Consider the following 18953-nt stretch of genomic DNA (forward strand, 5'->3'; position numbering starts at 1 on the left):
TGGATACAGTACTCCAGATGTGGCCTCACCAGGGCAGAGTAGAGGGGGAGGATCACCTCCCTTGACCTGCTGGCAATGCTCCTTTTAATGCACCACAGGATCCCATTGGCCTTCTTGGCCACAAGGGCACGTTGCTGGCTCATGGCCAACCTGTCATCTACCAGGGCCCCCAGGTCCTTCTCCGCAGAACGCCTCTCCTGCAGGTCATGTCCCAACCTGTACTGATACTTGCGGTTATTCCTCCCCAGGTGCAAGACTCTACACTTGCTTTTGTTAAAGGTTTCTTACTGCCCAGCTCTGCAGCCTGTCCAGGTGCAGCACAGCCTTCAGGTGTGTCAGCCACTCCTCCCAACTTTGTATCATTGGCGTACTTGCTGAGGGTGAACGCTATCCCCTCATCGAGGTCATCGATGAAGATATTGAACAAGACCGGACCCAGCACCAACCCCTGGGGAACACCGCTAGTCACAGGTCTCCAAACACAAACACATAATACACTATACTAAAATTATTTATGATTCCGCAACAGAATTGGTAGGAAAAAAATCACTATTAATGACAAAAAGATATCTTCCTCTGCAGATATGCTAATCATCCTAAATCTCTCCTGAAAGTAGCGTAAGACAAAATGTAATGTTTGTCTTACACACTGAAAGAGGTAATCCTAGGTTTCACAAAAAAAAGAAAATGTTCAATACTTTGGCTAAAATGTGGGGATCAGGAAGAGTCAGGAAATAATGCTGGCAGCATCAGTGAAGGTAAGAAGTCTTTCATCCCTACATTGCCATGAAAGGTGTCTGTTTTGCTAATTTGTCTGGTTCATATATTTTCCCCATAAAGTTAGCCATATAGTTATGCAATTATACTGGTCAACCAAGTCTGAACTTTCTATGTAGTACCTTTAGCATTTGGAAAGCCTGTTATATTCTGTTTGTCTTCCTGTTCTCAGGCTTTGATTGTACTGGGGTATACTTTAAGATCCTGTAGGAGGTGTACATTTCTTTAGCTGTATCAAAAATATTTTTGCCTTCAATAAAAGAATGTCAATAATGAAAGACTTCACGTGGCACAAAACATGTAAATAAATAAATAAATACCTTATGTTTGGTTTGATTTATTTTTCTTTTAGATGCCTTCTACCAAAAGCAATGCTTATTAGATTTTCCACTGACAAGAGTAAAATACAGCATAAAACTGTAAATTTCAGTTTGATTTTATTATACTCATAGTTTAGGGCTTCTGCCGTATAAGAAGTTGTGATTTTCTATTTATTCGATAAAAGAAATGCATTTGCTTTAAGATGTGTTCTTGTATTTTACATTTGCTGGCTCATAAACCACCTGAAATTCTTGAAGATGAAAACATAAATTGAAGTACTGAACAAGGTCATTCCTCTGGCAGTCTTACCAAATCCAAAGCACATGCATAAATTATTATAGTAAGAAGCAGGAAACACTTTTTTAGCAGAAAATGTTTTGTCTTTTTTTTTTTTAGGAAGGTTTCATATATTTTGTTTCACTGCAGTAAGAGTAATGTGCAGAATGGCTTTAGAGAGGAAAAAAGACTTCAGAAAAAGTGATTTTGAAGTTAACAAAAAATGAAAGATAATATGCTTTGGGTTTGTTGAGTGTTATGCTCTATTCTTTGGTCTGCTGCTGTCCCACAAAAGTACATTTGAGGGTGGACACAGCAAAATAGTGCATGCAGCTTCATTGCTGTTCCAGTTGGCTATTCTGTTTCTGGTGGAGTGATGTTCAGATCAAATGCTGCCAAACTAGACCTAGTCTGATGATGGGAAAAACATTCTTGTTTTCCTTCACGTGTGGCTGAGGCATCAAACATTTCTAGAGATGCTTTCACTCGAGAAACAGGAATCATTTTTGTTGAATCAAAAACATACAAGCCCTTTCATCTGAAGGTTCCTTTTCCAAAGCAGCCTGGAAGAAAACACACATCATTAGGATGGTCAGATGGCAACAGTATTTACCTCAGATGTAGCATGTGGAATTAGTTCCCTGGTCAGCCTTTAGGACTATGATTACATCAGAATGATCCTGATCCTCACAGGAATGCAGGTGCTTAACTTCCACTTAAAAAAATCATTGGGAACTAAGTGTGGTACTGTCTTTAAGACCTAGGTCTTTCTTTTCTACATCTCGAACTGTATCTACATCATAGGTTACAAATTAAGACAATTCCAATTAAATCCAGGAACAAAAGCATAAAAGAAATATGGACCTTGACTCCACACTAGATAACCATGAGATGGGAAACAGAGTAATTTTCTGGTTCTGTGACTCAAAGTACCTGCATTGGTGCTTCACGTGGAGGTACAGTGAAATCAATGCTAACAAAGTATTGCAACATGATCAATGTGCATAGTGTGTGCTCTTTCCCATTTGAGGTGTGGGCCCAGAGTATTCACCCATTTCACAAGGACATTGTAGTTATACTGGTAGTAGTGAAACACTGTGTGGCTATGATTATGAGACTGAATCAACAATATTAATTGCTTTAAAATTATTATATAATGAAAGTATTGGACAAGTTTTGCAAAATGATGACACAAAGCTAAACTGGAAAAACACTGGTTGCAAAAAGAGCTCCAGGATAAGCTTGTTAAAGAAAAAAAAACTGTATTCGGAGATAATACTGATAGTAAGTGATAACCTTTTTGGACTTATTCTCTTTGCAGACTGCTTTCTGTTCTACAAGTTCCCCAAGGGGCATGCAAAAATGAAGCTTCTCTAAAATCCACATGGAAGAATTAAAAAAGTAAATCCAAAAATCACCTATAAGCCTCCCCAGGCTTTGGTCCTATCTGAAGTGCTTCAGTCATAAAATTCAAAAGCTTAAATTTGATTAGGACTACTTCCAAAAGTATTTTTTACTTCTTTTTCCTGGTGATGTCTTTTTATTTGTTTGTTTTTTGAAATGATTGTGCAGATAACACTCATTTTAAACACAGATATCATAAATTATTTCCGCAGTGCCATACTGTGCATTTTACAGTGTTTGAGAAGCATATTGCCTTCATCCAAGGTTCACCAAGCTCTGATAGAACTGAGTGTGTGGATAATAAGGTTTCCGGTTTACAGTGGAGGAAATTGTGCCTGGTTATTTGGCTTTTTCATATTCACACAGAGCATGAGTTTCATGTTATTGCAGTAGTATGCAAAGTACTATTGTGAAGTAGATCTAGAGTTAGAAAACTCTAACTAGGTTTATGGCTTTGTTTGAAAAGGAGCCTGCAAGTGTTTAGCCTCTCGGCCGAAACTAAGATTATCCAAATTTAAGCTGGGTTTTACATTAGCTGCATGGCAAGAAGCTTAAGAACCACTGATCGGCAAAACTGCCACAGACTATGGAAGAGCCTTAACACTTAGCCCAGACCCCACTGTCAAGGTGATGAGTCCCGTGGTGTCAGCCAATTCCTGCCCTAGAGGTGTGAATTTGGGCTTTAATGCCTCTACTGGGCTTCCTAAGAATCCTGCCTCCAGTTTCTTGAAAGTTCACTGAATCTAAACGTGGAAAACATCATACATTCAACTAATAGGTATTCCCCAACAAAGCTTGTCTTCCTGGATACCTTTCCAAAGAGTTTTAAATCTTTGTGCTCCCTCAACAAATGTTTAGCAAAATAACTTAAGCACATTTATGTGTGTTTGTAAAATCACTGTCCAGGAAGCACAGGGAAGAGTCTCAGTAAAAACCTGCACAACAGGTATACTGGTAATACCTGCTGACTTCTCCTAGAGACTTGCTGATCCTTTCAGTCTTTATCAAAGAATCAGCCAATTGCTTTAAAAAGTGTTTGATTAGCAAGAGTCGTTAGTGGGGAGACAATTAAACACTGCCCTATCTGTTAAAATAATGAGATTTGGTGAGAAAAAGTAGATCATTCTGCCCCATCAGAGGGTTATAACAATTACCTCATGAAGAGACAAGGTTGTTTCAGCAAAGGGCTGTCTGAACTTCACAGAAGACACATGAAAGGGAGGTTTATGCAAAAAGTTTTGATCTGCACTAACAATGTTTTCCAAGGGGGAAAATGATCACAGAAGGGAACACCTTGATTTTCTGAGTGAAATTTATGCCTCAGTAAGTATTGAAGCACTTCAGAATTCCTGAGATTAAGTTAAATGCTTATAAATCCTGTATACAACGGTGTAAAACTCCTGGCAGATCTATACTATTAATGTTTCCTGTGTGCTGCTAGCTTTCCAGGCTGGGACTTTCAAGGGAGTCTAAATGAATAGTGGATTTAGGCCCTTCTGAAAATCCTAGTCTCAGGTAGCCGTACAAAGATTATCTAGTTATGCTACTAGTAAATAAGCATTATTTTGAAAAAATTCAGTTCTGATCAGTTCTGTTGCAATATGATGAACTAAAGATGAACAAAAATTTACTGGAATGAAGTGAAGAGTGCCAAAGATTAGACAGGTTTTAGTGACTTGGATTTCAACCTCTTCCCACCAGAATGCAAATAGACATTAAACCCTAGCTGAATTGAATGCAAGAGAAAAATAGTCTCTCTATAACCACTGTGATAAGAGAGAGAAAGATAGATTGGTTTTTGAATCCTCTTTCATTGTTCCCTCATAATATAAGAAATCCTTGCTGATATACACATTCAACCCTGTTTTCATGTTTCGTTCTATGTCCTGACTAGAAAATGGCAGTGATATTCCTTCCTCAAAAAAAATCTGTGCCTTAGTCTTGTTCCTGTGTATCAGGACCTTCTCTCTACTTGATTAAAAGGAACTAGTACTGACAGTTCACATCAGCCCATTTTTACACAGAGGTGTCTTGTCCTCTTCACTTTCCTCACTCTTCTGAAAGAGAGGTAGACTAAATCCATGTTTAACAACAACAGTTTCTTCTGTAGAATGAAAGTAAGGAACTACTGCTTTACCTATTCATAGCTTGTGAGAATTCAGGGAGATCTATGATTCTATGATTCTGTGATTGTCTCAGATTAAGTGTATATCACATCTTTCTTCTCTACATAAGAGGAAAAAAAAAAACAAGAAAAAAAAAACTGGTTTTGACTCACAAATAGCTGCAATAAAGTGTTTGCTCAAGCAACTACATTTTCTAAATGATCACAGAGTTTAGGGTCAAGGGGACACTTTTTACTCCCATGTGTAAGTTCAGCTTCTTGCAGTTCTTTTTAACTCAGAGTTTTGAAAGAAAGGCAGAAAACATCAACAGCTGGCAGGTTTCCTGTCTCTTCATGCCAGAAGTGGCAGGTAACTAGATTATCCAGTAAATAAATGGTGTACAGCACTAAGCGATACTTGAAATGACACGTTGAATCCACTTTCTGTGCCCCGCATGTCACAAACTTCAGCAGGCTGTAAATTACCTTTTTTTTTTTTTCCTGAGAAAACAAACTCACTTTAAAAATAGAAATCCCCTTGAAGTAACATCTTGAATTGTTTTAATGTGCTTGTTTAGCAAAATAATCCCTCTGGTACAGTACAGCTTCTACATCTCTGAATGTTTTAGTGTGACATAGCTTAATAGCTTCAAAAATAAATACCCCATGCACACTGGTAACGATCAGATTTCTGTCACAGACATGGCCACCCATACAGCTACTTTTCTAAGTAGAGACTGGTAAGAAAACCCTGGGCAAACTGAAAAATTCTCAAGACATTTCTCAGGAGCCACAGTGCAGCTCAGAAGGTAGCAGTTTGCAGGACATGCAGGGTAGATCATTTGCTCATACCTAGGCTATGTGACTGATTTGCCCAGCTTTAGTGTTTGTAGAATATATCACCTATTGGAATAGCCTGTTTGAAAACAGAACTCAGAGATTTAGATGAAAATTTGTCAGTTTAGACATTATAAGACCAATTTAGAAGCATTTTCTCATACGTAGCATGCACAACATGGCTAATGAGGGGCTGCGTAGGGAGGCTTCACTCAGCTCATAACCCTGGTGAGCACCAAAGTGTTCTCTTATACAGGACATTGTAGCCTAGCTCCAACACTGGCATTGCTAAAGTCTGGTTATCCATGCAACACAACGTACTTTCTAAGGTTTTTTGAGTGTGAGCAAGCAAAAAAGCTTTGTCTGGAATCAAAAGTGTGTCAAAATTACAGCCCTGGTACTGCAGCCTCAGAGGAGGCATGTGTTTTCAGTAGCAACAGAATATATGGTGAGAGTGTCTCAGCACCACTTTTAGTGACATAGGCATTAAATAGCTGTCAACAGCTGTAACTACTGTTTGTAAACATTTGAGTGTTGATTTAAAGCAGTAGCACTTGCAACAAATATCCACATTCATCTTCAGGATAATCTTGATCAAATGTTGCTTTTTTCCTTTTCTCTCTGTCCTCTGCTCAGTGAACACACACCAAGTTGTAGATTGTTTAAAAATTATATGGTGCTTACATAGAGTTTGGGTCAAGTTCCCCTGTAACAGCTATTATGCATCTTTCTGAAAGAGAAAGCTGCCTGGTATTTCCCACTTTGTCCAATTGCTTCCCTTCTTAATGTCAGCTCATGAGCGTTTCTGCTTCCAGGTTTTGCAGGGGCTGCTGCTACAGATCAGAAAAAAATGCATGCACAAATTCATCAATATGTGGACATGTTGTTTCAAATGCCGTGTATGATATGGACACTTTAGATCATGCTGTGCATCATGCCTACCTACATGGAAAAAAAGTGATATTCTTAATAGATGAATGTGCTACAGTGCAAAATAGATGCATACATAGACAATTCAAAACTACTCATAGAATCCTGGAACCAATGAGGTTGGAAAAGACCTCTAAGATCACCTAGTCTGACTGTAAATTCTAATGAAACAAGGTAGTCACATTGAAATACTGACAAAACATAAGGAATTACATTATTTTCTACGTTGACCAGCTTTTTTTGTTCTCTGAAAAGTGGCTGCATAGATGGATGTTATAGCCTGCTGACGCTCTACCATCACCAAAATATGCTTCATTTAGTGTGTTCGGTTGTGTGAAAACAGCAAGGGAGAGGAGATATTTAGGAAAGCATATCCATTGTGCATTCACTGCCCTATTTGAGAAAAGAATAAGCTAATATGAACTTCAAATGTGCAGAGCTCAAATTCAGTCATCGTTTTGCAGCACCTTTACATGTTTTTCAATATATTCCTCACCTTTGTGCAAAGCTAATTTTCTAATCTGTTTCCTGCTTGTTTCTCCTTCATTCAATTCCTGCTGTTTGACCTCACCTGCTGTCCTCTGGTAGTCACTGGTTGTACAGTGTCTGCTAATCTCCTGTTAGCTGCTCTGTCGGACAGTACTGTTCAGATTTCTTTGCAGCAGGAGAATGATTTCAGGCCTTCAGATAAACTCTTTCTTACTTTTGATGCTACCCTTTCTGGCACCTAAGGAAAGGAAATGTCATTGCCATTGTAGTGCACTTATAATATTGCAGAAGAAAAGTGTGTGAATAGCATTTCTCTTTGCAGACTCTGAAAATGATGCTATGTAGTATGGAATTAGTTACTGATGCAACTTGTGTTCGTTCCTGATTCCACTTAATGCTAAGAAAGACCTTTCCAAATGGTAACCATGAAACATACTGCTGCCACATGCTGAACACATAAGATAGCTTTCCTGTGCACCCCAGAATGAAAAACGCTTGGCCGAGCTATGTCCCAGCTACTCCCTCCGCTGCTGTTTAGCGAGGATTGGCCAAAAGTCTTTGCACTAACCAAGAAAATGCTGCATAAACCAAATCTGGCTCACAATCACTGCTTATTTAGCAACCTCATGCCAGTACAAGCAGAGATGGCGAGCCTTGCTTTGTTACAAAACTTTTTTTTTTAACATCAAAGTCAGTCCGGACATCTGGTGGAAAGCACAAAAAGAAAACAACCTTTTTTATTTAACTTTTTGTGGAATTGCTATAGTTACTCAGAAATCTGGGAATAGAATTTCAGGAAATAATAGAATACTGGGGCAAATCTTCTCATTCAGCTATACCTGTGGAGAAGGTAGAAGCATTTTATCTATTTTTGTCGCTTGCTTCACTGTCTCATTAGCTACAGGTTACCAAATGACACTCTTGCTGATATCTACTGATATTTTTAGATGTAGACTGAAGTTCATTTACAATACAACTAGTTCAGATAGTAATTTATTAAGGCAGGAGGCAGTTTAATTCACTAGATTTTATCACTTTCCTGCAGGGTGATATTCCTGAGATACAACTAAATACATAAAATTAGCAATCTTAGCAAATACAGGATTGAAGTGAGCAGCAGCTGGGATGGATAATGAATGGTCTTTAACATTAAAAGAATAATAAATACATAATCATATGGTCTTATCAGTTTTCAAATAGAGACCTTATTGTCCTTGTCCTACAGATTTGTGTGTTCCTTTCCAGAGAATCCATGGTGCTTATACTGATGCATACCATTACACTCAGTCTTATTCTGAACAAAAAAGGGATGACAGCTTTTATGCAGAGCCAAGAATTTACTGTTGTTCTAATTAAAGTCATAACAGCCTAATCAAACACAACATTTATTATTCTGTTTGCAATTCAACTGAAACTCATAGTCCAAATTACCTAATTATTAACAAAAAATCTCATTAATAATGCTGCTACAGGTGTTACACACAAACTTCCTTTTTCTCTGATGTTACATTCTCCTTTGAGTGGATACCAGGCTGGATAACCATGCTTCAACAAGAGTCAGAGAGGGAGGTACAGTGATTCCTTAGCACAGTGACCTCTGAGAGGAGGATTAGGAAAATGATGCTGTGGGTGCTCCTCTGCTCAATTTTGGCACTTCTTTTTTACATTATCAAACAGAATCTTCTTTCTCGTGTTTTTTTCACTCGTTCTGAATTTCACCGTACACCTGCTTTTCCATTCACTTTCTTAACACTAAAACAGATTTAACTGGCTTGCGGAGTTGCGTCCTTTAAATGAGCAGTGACTGACCATGGAGATTTATGTTTTTATACCGTCTGAAGCCTCTGGTATCATCCTATGCTTTATTACACTATAGTTTTATTCTAGAGTCTTGGAGAGTTCAGTCTACATAGAATTGCTAGTTAATATTGTTCTCTCTTCATTAATATTATGCATTGCACTGTGCAATGCATAAAAACTAAAGAAAATTTAGACAATGGGGACCCAAGTGGTAGACTGCTGCAATGATCCCTAAAACAAGATAACAATCATCTCAGGTCAAAGCAAGCCAGATAAGTCCTGAAGCACCGCAGTGTTAGGTCAATACAAACCTGTGGCCTGTTACAGATATTGTTAAAAACATTTTTGCTGGGCTGCAGCACAAATCTAGTGACAAGTTGTCAGATGTTCAGGCTTTTCCTCAGACCCTGAGGCCAGAGCCCTCCAAAGTGTTCCTGGGTCTGCGATTACATATGTAACCTTCTGATTCAGGTCTTTACAAAACCTGAGCTTGTGGCTGAAAGCAAGGCTAGCAAAATATTCCATTGGCCCTTGCTGCATCTCAGTCAGTACCTCTATGTTGACCAGCCATGATGTTTCAAACTGATCACCAATTAGTGAAACAAAGAAAACTTTTACTATTTCCTGTTCTTATGTTCACTCATCTAGTTAAATATTGAAGTTGGGAAGGAAAGCAGGAACTGCATTTCACGCAGTGGTAGAGTTTGTGGTGGCATTTACCAGAGATAGTAAATAACAGCGTACTGAAGACGGCTGGGGAGGCAGGGGAGGAGTTCTCCACGAACTAGAAGTTTCTCAAGGTGAAGATTTTCTATTAAAACTCTGAAAGTTACGTTTGCCAGACGTGACTTTCTTGACTACTTTTGGCCTCTTGACAATGCAGTGTTATCCTGGGACTCATTCCTGTCTTAACAGCCTTGGTAGAAGTCATTTATCTGTATTTGTTACGTATCTGTATGACCTACATTTTTCAAGTGCAGAATTCCAAGAGATCATGTAGACAATCTGAAGGGAGAGAGAGTTTTTTAATCTATTAATTTGTAGCTATAGATAATGAATGAATGATCTTTTTTTAACAGTCCTGGATCAAAGCTTTTAATCAGTTTCAAAGGCTCAAGCGTTGCCAGTTGCTTCCTGGGACTGCATTCTGTCTCTCTGGCCTCTCAGTATGGACAAGCCTGCAGGGCAGGTGCCATAAAACAGTAATTCCTTCCTTTTGTAGGAAGAGATATACTAGTCTGTAGCCCCCCACATTACTGTAAAGGGAAGAATATATTCTCCTGGCATTTCTTTGTTGATGCACTTTGATCCCATTGCCTGCTCACATATAGCTAAGAGAGGTGTTATCATGGCCATCTGACACGCTGGCCTAATCAATAACCAAGATGTGCAAAAGCAGAGAGTTCTCTGGTGGATCTCTGCAGCCTCCTGCATGAGGAAGCATCTAATTATAAGTGTCAGTGCCCACACTGCTCCCTTCACAACACTGGCCTGGGGCATACAAGAAAAAATGACTCCATTTTCTAGCACAGCTATGTCTCACCTTTATGGGCGTACACCAAAGAGGAACAGAAAATAAATAGCACTTAATTTTGCATTTTTATAATAAGTTTGAAACTAAGCACTGGGAAACCTTGTCAGCTCCTGCTAAGCTGATTCCAATTAAAGCTTCTGGCAGAGTTCCAGCTGTTTTACTACCTCAAATAGCACTGAACATAACAAGGTTTATGAAGCATTCAAAAGTCAAATACCCTATTAACATAAACATGTAGTGAAATCAACTCTTCTACAATTTTCAGCTTTCTTTCTTTCTTTCATTTATGTTGGGCTAATCTAAGATGATGTCTGTTTTCTTTGTTGTGTCTCCCTTTTTTTCTGCTTGCTGAAATGCAAAACAAGATTTAGTATTTGAACAGTACATGGTTTGCCCTGAGAACTTATTCCCTTTGGCAATTTTATTACAATGCCTTCTATCCCACTCAATTTTGATAGCAGCATTCTGAAGGTTGGATTCCTACAACACTTTTATCTCCAAAATAGCAAGTGGTTTATGTTTGCATATTTCTGTTCCGGATTATTTGGGAAGCCTTCTGCAAACCCAGCTACCAATGCCAACATTTTAAGAAGAATTCAGTGCTTGATTCAATGCATTCATAATTAACAAGCAATAAATAAAAATGATTGTAATACTCAAAGACATTTCCTGATACAGCTTTTTCATTGTTTAATGTTAAGTCATTCCTATTTAAACTGAATGAAAATACAGCATACACTTCCCTGCATTCACAGTAGGGTGAATATCTGCTATGTTCAAAAATATTCTCTGCTTTTTGCCAGAATGCTGATTAAAGCAGTGGACGGAAGATAATGAACATGCTGGAAATGAACCGTGATAAAATCCTCATAGATATACACATATTAAATAATTATGGCTTATAAAAGTAGGAGCATTAACTAACAATGATGTATGCAACACTCCATGTGAAACTCTCAGTAATAATATTGAAATCAAAGAATTTTTGAATAAGCAGAAATAGCAATATGAGATTAATGTTGATTCTTCATAAATCTAGTATTGGCCACTATCTCACACTTTGTGAATATAATTACTCAACATAAAGCTTTATGATGTTAATTCTCACCTTTATGTTCATTTTGTAGTGCAGTAGCTGATAAGTCAGCTTCACATTATCAAAATATATATTAAATTTTGTCAGTATGTCATGTCACCGATACTCTTGATTTGCAAGCTTTCCAGTGCTGCTTAACAAGTTTGTTTTTCCTGGGGTCAGGAACTTTTTCTTTCATACATAGCCTAATCCAAAACCCATGCAAGTTTGCTGATAGACTGATTTCTACGAGCTTTGAATCAGATGGATTACATGCAAATGATTTTTGTTTCAGTTGAAATAGGCACTGTCAAACAAGGAAAGTCCCTTAATACAAAATAAATACAACCCTAGAAGCTATTTTTATGCAGAAATCAATCCATTGTTTTGAAGCCAGACAAATCATATCTTCTTTTGCTTGCTACTTATATATTTCAAGGAATATATATGTTATGGATTTTCTGTACCCCTTGTGTTCTCAGTGCCATCTCCAACAACAGTTTTTAGCAAGCTGAAATCTAAGTGATTCCAGAAGAAATTCCAAAGATATCAAATTTCTGTTAGTTTGGAAAGGATATTTCTGGGAATTATATGTGATCCTTGAATTTTCAAAATACAGTATCTTTTAATATTCTATTTTTGGTTTTGTTCAAAACAACAAAAACAACAACAAAATAAACCTTTTAAAATATTCTTTTATTTTTAAGGCAGTTCAAAAATCTGAAGACAAAGGAAGGGTAGATTTTCAAAAACTTGATAGGAATACCTCATGCTTAATTAATGCCTGTTAATATTTTTTAGTATACTGAAACACAAATATTAAGCACTTCAGTATCGTATGGCCTTAGGAAAAAAAAAAAGTGATTTAAAAGTATTTTTAATTAAACAATAAAATTTGTGTTTTAGCTTGGTAAGAGCTTTCTGAGTCTTATCATTCAGAATTCATTATGATCCTCTTTTATACAGATAAAACGCTTTTTCAATCCTAGTGTTTCCATTTTTACATGACTTAATCTCTTTTTGAGGTTTAAAATTAGTATAAAATGTGTTGAGGTGAAGCTTTTTGTACTATTCTGAGACGAAGTCTTTAATTCAAAGTAAATATTATAATAGAGTATTGCGCCATTCAAACAGCAGTGAGACCCTGACTTTTCTCTAACTATTGGAGTCATTTGTACTGAAAGGATAGCTCACTGTGCTAGAGTTTCCACATTGCCTTCTCTTTCTTCCTTTTCCATTGGTGGCAGACTTTAAGGTGAATTGCTCTATTTAGTTTGCATTTAGGATGTAACAAAGAAAAGCTAGTCAAATCCTATTGGGAAGCTCTGCAGTACACCTCCCACATTTTCTTTTAATACTACCATACTGTGTCACACAAAGAGCTTAATCACTAAAACATATCCTGGTATTTAAGAGCCTTGGCTGTAGAAAGCACAAATAAGTTAGAAGTGGTTATGTTTTACCTAGAGTACTGAGAAAATGCCAAAACAAATCTAAGTACATTGTTTTTTAAAATTTGGCTTGAAATATCTGTTCCTTAAAAAGTTCCCTTATAAGATTGTATTAATCCTTTCCAAGACAGCAACTTGCTCTTTGATTTACATTGACATTTTGACCAGATTGCAAATTCTTTTTTAATTGAGTCTAAATTCACTAGTGCACCATTTCTGATTTGTTCCATGCCCCCTGTGCACTGAATTTACCATGGATTTTTATTCACATCTGCTTAGTTGTTCAGCCTACTGACCTAATGTTTGCCACACATCCAGACATCAGGATGGATTAAAAAAAAAAAAAAGAAAGAAAAGAGAGCAGCAGGACAGTTGATAATTTTGAGTTCTGTATATGAAGGTTGATTAACCATGACTAGCTCCAAGTTAAATGTCTGCTGTTTACAGAGGAACACAGGGGGAACAATTTTCTGAACACTTTTTATTCTTTTTTGAATGATCAAGATACTTTATTGTTTGAAAACATATTTTCTTGAAAGATTCCTCTCAGTAGTGCTTTTTTTTCTTTCTGAGACTACTGATAATGTAAGGTATGGCATTTTAAGATTAATAGACGTGGGATGCAAGAGATGCAACATTCAGAGCATGAAGAATCATTAACTACCAACGATGTCTGAGGGATGTTCCTGTATTTCAAATGCTTCATTGCTTCATTGAGTAGTGAACACAGCAGTTCACTCTGAAGCAGATGTTATGCCCGCACACATTGCAAATGCAAACAATTATCTCCAAAGCATGCAGAGAAAAATCAGACAAACTATGTGATATTCTGCAGGAAAAAAAAAAAAAGGTCTGATTTCAAACTGAAAATTTCATATCAAAAGTGTTACATACAAAACCACAAATCAGTAAGGTCCTTAACAGCGTTCAAAGTCAGACTCAGGGTTTTGGTCAAGGAGAGATCTTGTGATTTGAATGATTTGGAGAGAATATAAATCATTCAGCTGAATCTATAAGCTAATTTTTAATTATCGAGGACAGCGAGAACATCATTTCATGTGACTCCACTGCTCTATAGCTGTCTATTAATCATCGTTGGAAATGTCCTGAACTAGCTGAAACAGGTATATCGAATGATGTAATACTGAAGTAAGAGAATTACTAGTTTTGACTGGCATGAAAGTTCATATGCTAGAGACATTACAGTGTTCACTCCACGGGTGTCTCCAAACCAGAAGTTCTGAAATATTTAATGCAATATATCCTCCAAGAAATTAAGAGGAAATAGGATAAATGAGGATGACATAAGGATACTCCTTAGAGGCGTGGGAAATGCAGAAGGAGTTTGGCTTCCTGCTGTCTGCCCAGCACCTAGAACTGTATAATCCTGTTCTGTGTGAACGGGATGTTGGGTGATACAGTCATATAACCTCTGAAACTATGACTACCATTGACAATAAAACAAAAGAGGTTTGGAATTGGAAAGCAGGTGTGTTTACTGTTCTGATTCTTAAATGTATAGCCATTTTCTTCCAGGATAGTGTGCATATGTATTTCAAATTTTGTTCATACAATGCTCAAAGACATCTTATGTAAGATGAAAGGTATGAAAAAAAAATTATTCTAATGTTAATCAATGTAATCAAGATAAGAGATACAGTGCCAAAGCTATTGCAGTTACAAGGGTGGGGAATTAAATTTCATAGTAATACAGTGTCGTAGATATCTGAACCACCTTAATGTGTTGAATCAAAGTAAGAGCACAGGAATCTTTTCACCTGACACAACACTGCAGTGACTTCAGGGGATAAAATGATATCTTTTAATAACATAGATTATACTGAGCATCAGTAATGGAAATAAATTAAGCAAATAGAAGTACCTGGGGGCTGAAACTACAATAACATCATCCTCTCAGCTCAGCCAGGAGAAGAGAAGGGATGCTTTTCTCCTGAAGCACACTGAAGTTCCCTCAAATTTCAGGTAACTTTCCTGGCCTGCCTCCAGAGCCCATCCCTGATGCTCAACCATCTCAGGCCATCTACTTTGTTGTTACTACAGGCATGGCAGTTACTTGCTGCTGAAAGAATTCGGAAACACGGAAGCCTTGCTCTGTTACTCAGGGAAAATCAAACTCTGAAAACAGTACTAAAAACAAAAGCAAAGAGGAAGATGTTTTGACCTCAGTGCTCTGCTTTCCTCTCCAGACAACTGACATGCCTTTTTTAATATTGAGAATTATCTTTTAAATATTAAGTATATGTCAAGTATGTTAAAACAAGGAATTTCACAGCTTTGTAAAACATTCAGTGCCATCATGGGCACAACTGAGTAGTAGCTTAGAAATACCTGCTCTCAGTACCTGCTGTCCTATGGGACTACGCTGAATCCTTTAATGCATGTTCAGATTTTGCATCTCTCCTGCACTGCTTCTGACTATCCCTGACATTTAACATTCTGGGTCTAAACTCTCTGGGAGTCTCACAATGGCAGGGACAAACTTAGGATGTATGTCACAGATCAGAATGTTTCTTTTAAGCCACATTTTTTTCAATGTGAGGATAATTGTGGGAGATGAAACTGTTCCTGCTGGTGCCTCATGATGAAAACAGCATTCAGACTTACAGCCACAGATCTCTCACAGCCAGTAATTTTGTGTTAAGCAATGCTGGAATGTATCTCCTTGCAGTACACCTCCAGTATACTCACAAGTGGCAACAGTCTGTTTGCTTACTCCTGTTGAAAGCAAGTGCCAAAGAAAGTCCTCCCAGTCTGTTTCTTTCATTGCTGCTATACACTGTCAGAACAGAAGCTAAGCTTAACCTCAGAAATAATTCTTTACCCTGGCAAATTAACTCTGAGCATGTTAACTTCAGTCAGGGCTCCTCAGAACACTGCAGTGCTGGTTGTCAAATACTTGTGCAGATACAAGCCATTATAGCCTGTTTTCTTCTGGAAATCCTGGGCCAGTGAACTTCAGTATTCACCTCTGCCTGAAATGCAGATCTCTTTCTAAAATAATCTCCACTTCTTTGGGAGTTAAATCTCTGGGTCTGGCCTATTGTTGCAATTTTAGTGCTAACGCTGTGTTAAATTAACAGGAAATAAATACACTTTATTTATGAAACTCTAAGTGGGTGACACAATAGAAAAATTCATCAAGACAGATAACAAAAAAGAATCACATTTAATCTGAGATAAAATGCTGTTCTCACTTCCTCTCAGTCAGCTGGGAAAGTATAGTAGTCAAACCCTTTGAATGCTGTGTATGATCAGAATGCCTTTCCTGAAAGAAGGCATACCAGTTTCCATAGTTGTGCTGGAGGAGGGACTCTTAGAGAATCTGTAATATTACACAGCCTCCATCTTGCAAATATTATTGATCCAGACCTTATTCGGGAAGCATTTTTTATTTTCCTACTCTTAGATTAGTGACTGCCTTCTCAGTTTTATAAACTTTAACATCCTTTTGGCAAAAGAATTATTATCTCCTGTACTTGGCAAGTCATTAGTCTACTGACAGCTGAAATACGTTCTCTGGTCTGGCGGGGAGCAACATTCCAATTTCAGTATGAAACCCTTTGACACACTAAGTCATATTTTTCACACTCATGCATTGTGGAAATGTATTCATAAATACATACACATTAGTCATGCGACTTCCCAATTATTTATCAAAACTTGAGTAAAAGATTGATCATATGTGTATAGACTTAATTAATTAACAAATAGGCATTCAGAGACAGAAAGTAAAACACCATACTAACGTCACCAGTTACGATCACAGACTGAATGGACCCAAATCCAAAATCTGTAAAAGCATGATAAAAGTTATTAGCTTTGTAGGTGACGTGCTTGTGCTTCATGTTTTGCTTTTTATGTGTGGTTGTTTTTTGTGTATGTGTGTGTTTTTTTTCTGCTTGGAAGCACTTGTAAAAGTTTCAGTTTCATTTAAATGCAACAAATTTGCAATCCTCAAAATCTGTTGTTTGACATTAGACTAATGCTGGCTGGTGAGTATTTGCTCTGCAAAAAATTATTTCTATTCAGCACTAGCTATGTTGTGACTGGAAGACAGATTGTTCAGGTCTGTAGAAGTTCAGGCTTGCATTCATCCTGTAGAATCACTCTTCCATGTAGGTTAAAGCACTGTTGTGCTCAGTATTAGGTTTGTAATAAGGTTAAATACATACCTTGAAATGGAGATCTAGTAATTTCAGTACAACAGTGTCTTCTTATAGGGTAGCACAATGATTCTGTGAATTTCTTTGCAGTGGCATCATGCATTCTATGAGAGGCTTAGTTACATTTTGCAATGTTCAGTGTCAAATAATTGTGCATAACCTCAATGGCATTGTCTCTGTAGTATTTACCTTTAGAAAGCAGAGTCTGAAGGACTGTGTGACAAACACTCGTTTCATATCACCTGGGATCATCAGTACCTACTCATGAATAATACCACTCACAATAGCTCTGGACGGCTTCTAAAACTATGTAACTCACTCTAAAAGTAATGTCTCCTCTTTATTTCCATGGAAACCTCAAGAGATACAAAGAGTACAATAACACTATTTGATAGAGCAAATTCTCAGTTACAAAACACTATTTTTCAACTTAGTCACTGCAAATGGCATAAAACATAAGTACCTTGTGTTCCCTTTCTCTGTACATATCTTCGAGAGCAGTACATATTTGCTCTCAACTGACATTTGAGAAAACCATCCAACCATGGTAATGCATAGAAGACCAAATGTAAATGACCAATTGTTTTATTTCTTTTTCAAAATTGGTGTTCGTGAGGGTGTATGCGTGTTTGCATAAGTAACTAAGTAAACATGAAGGAGAGAAAGGGACATGCATGCATTCACCTCATGTTTTGCTCACAGCCACAGAAGCTGCAGAGCACTGCTTCAGTTCATCCCTCTAATCACCACAAAGACTAAGTTGTGTGAAGTTTTTTTGTTCCTGATCCTTCCATTCAGTTGAAACAGTAGTACCACTGATTCCAGATTTACTTTGGTAAAAGAAGCAGAAAGTCAGGTTACTGAGTTTAATTTGTTCCTTTTTCCCTATGAAAGTGATATGAAATTACCCATAGGGAAGAAATAGATATATTCTACAAAACCAGTTATCTGCAAAAGCAATTTAATTCTTATATTTCATAGTGTTCCCTACTGTAGATAACAAATACCAAATGTTTAAAAAATACTTATGGGTGAGACGAGCAACACACCTGCAATTTTAAAATTTTCATGTCTTGCCCAGGTAAACACTCATCTAAATATTTCTGACATGTCTTCTGTAAAACTATAATCTATAGTATCAAGCCCAGAACATATTATCTGTGGATAATATTGATAACTGTTAGTGGGGATAAAAAAAAGCATGCTGGTTTATAGATATTTTATTTCTACCATTTTTTGGATAATTGAGTATGTAGAGGATAATACTGATAAATGATAAAACTGAAATTAGTTCTTACCACTCCTACCATTTCATGTAGCAATATAGCAATAGTTAAAATTAGTGATGTTGCTGTAAGACGTTGTCTTTGATAGTTGGAGACTGTTTCCCCTAATTTTTTCATAACATTATGGCATGTTTAAGTATAGTCCTTATAGTAAATTTTACATGCACAACAGTAATAGCAGCATCTCAGCATGGGTTAGCACCTGGGGATGTTGCTTTACTTGCTCACTGCTGCTGCTGTGCATATGAGCTGGTCTTTAGTTGGCTGGTATCTTGCCTTTGAAAGGTTGAAGTTTGCCTTCCATACTGTAGAAGGAAATACCCCTTTTTAAGAAATCTCTCCTGTGCTTGAATGTGAATCTTCAAACAGGTACTTCTGTTTTTGCCTGTTGTCTCTCAGTCCACACACAAGGTAAAAAAAAGCTTAATTGCAAATCAATTAGTAAATCGGAGATAATTGCAGTCCTGTATCTAACACATAAGTGT

Source organism: Numida meleagris, chromosome 2 (assembly GCF_002078875.1).
Source record: "Numida meleagris isolate 19003 breed g44 Domestic line chromosome 2, NumMel1.0, whole genome shotgun sequence".
Classification (NCBI taxonomy): domain Eukaryota; kingdom Metazoa; phylum Chordata; class Aves; order Galliformes; family Numididae; genus Numida; species Numida meleagris.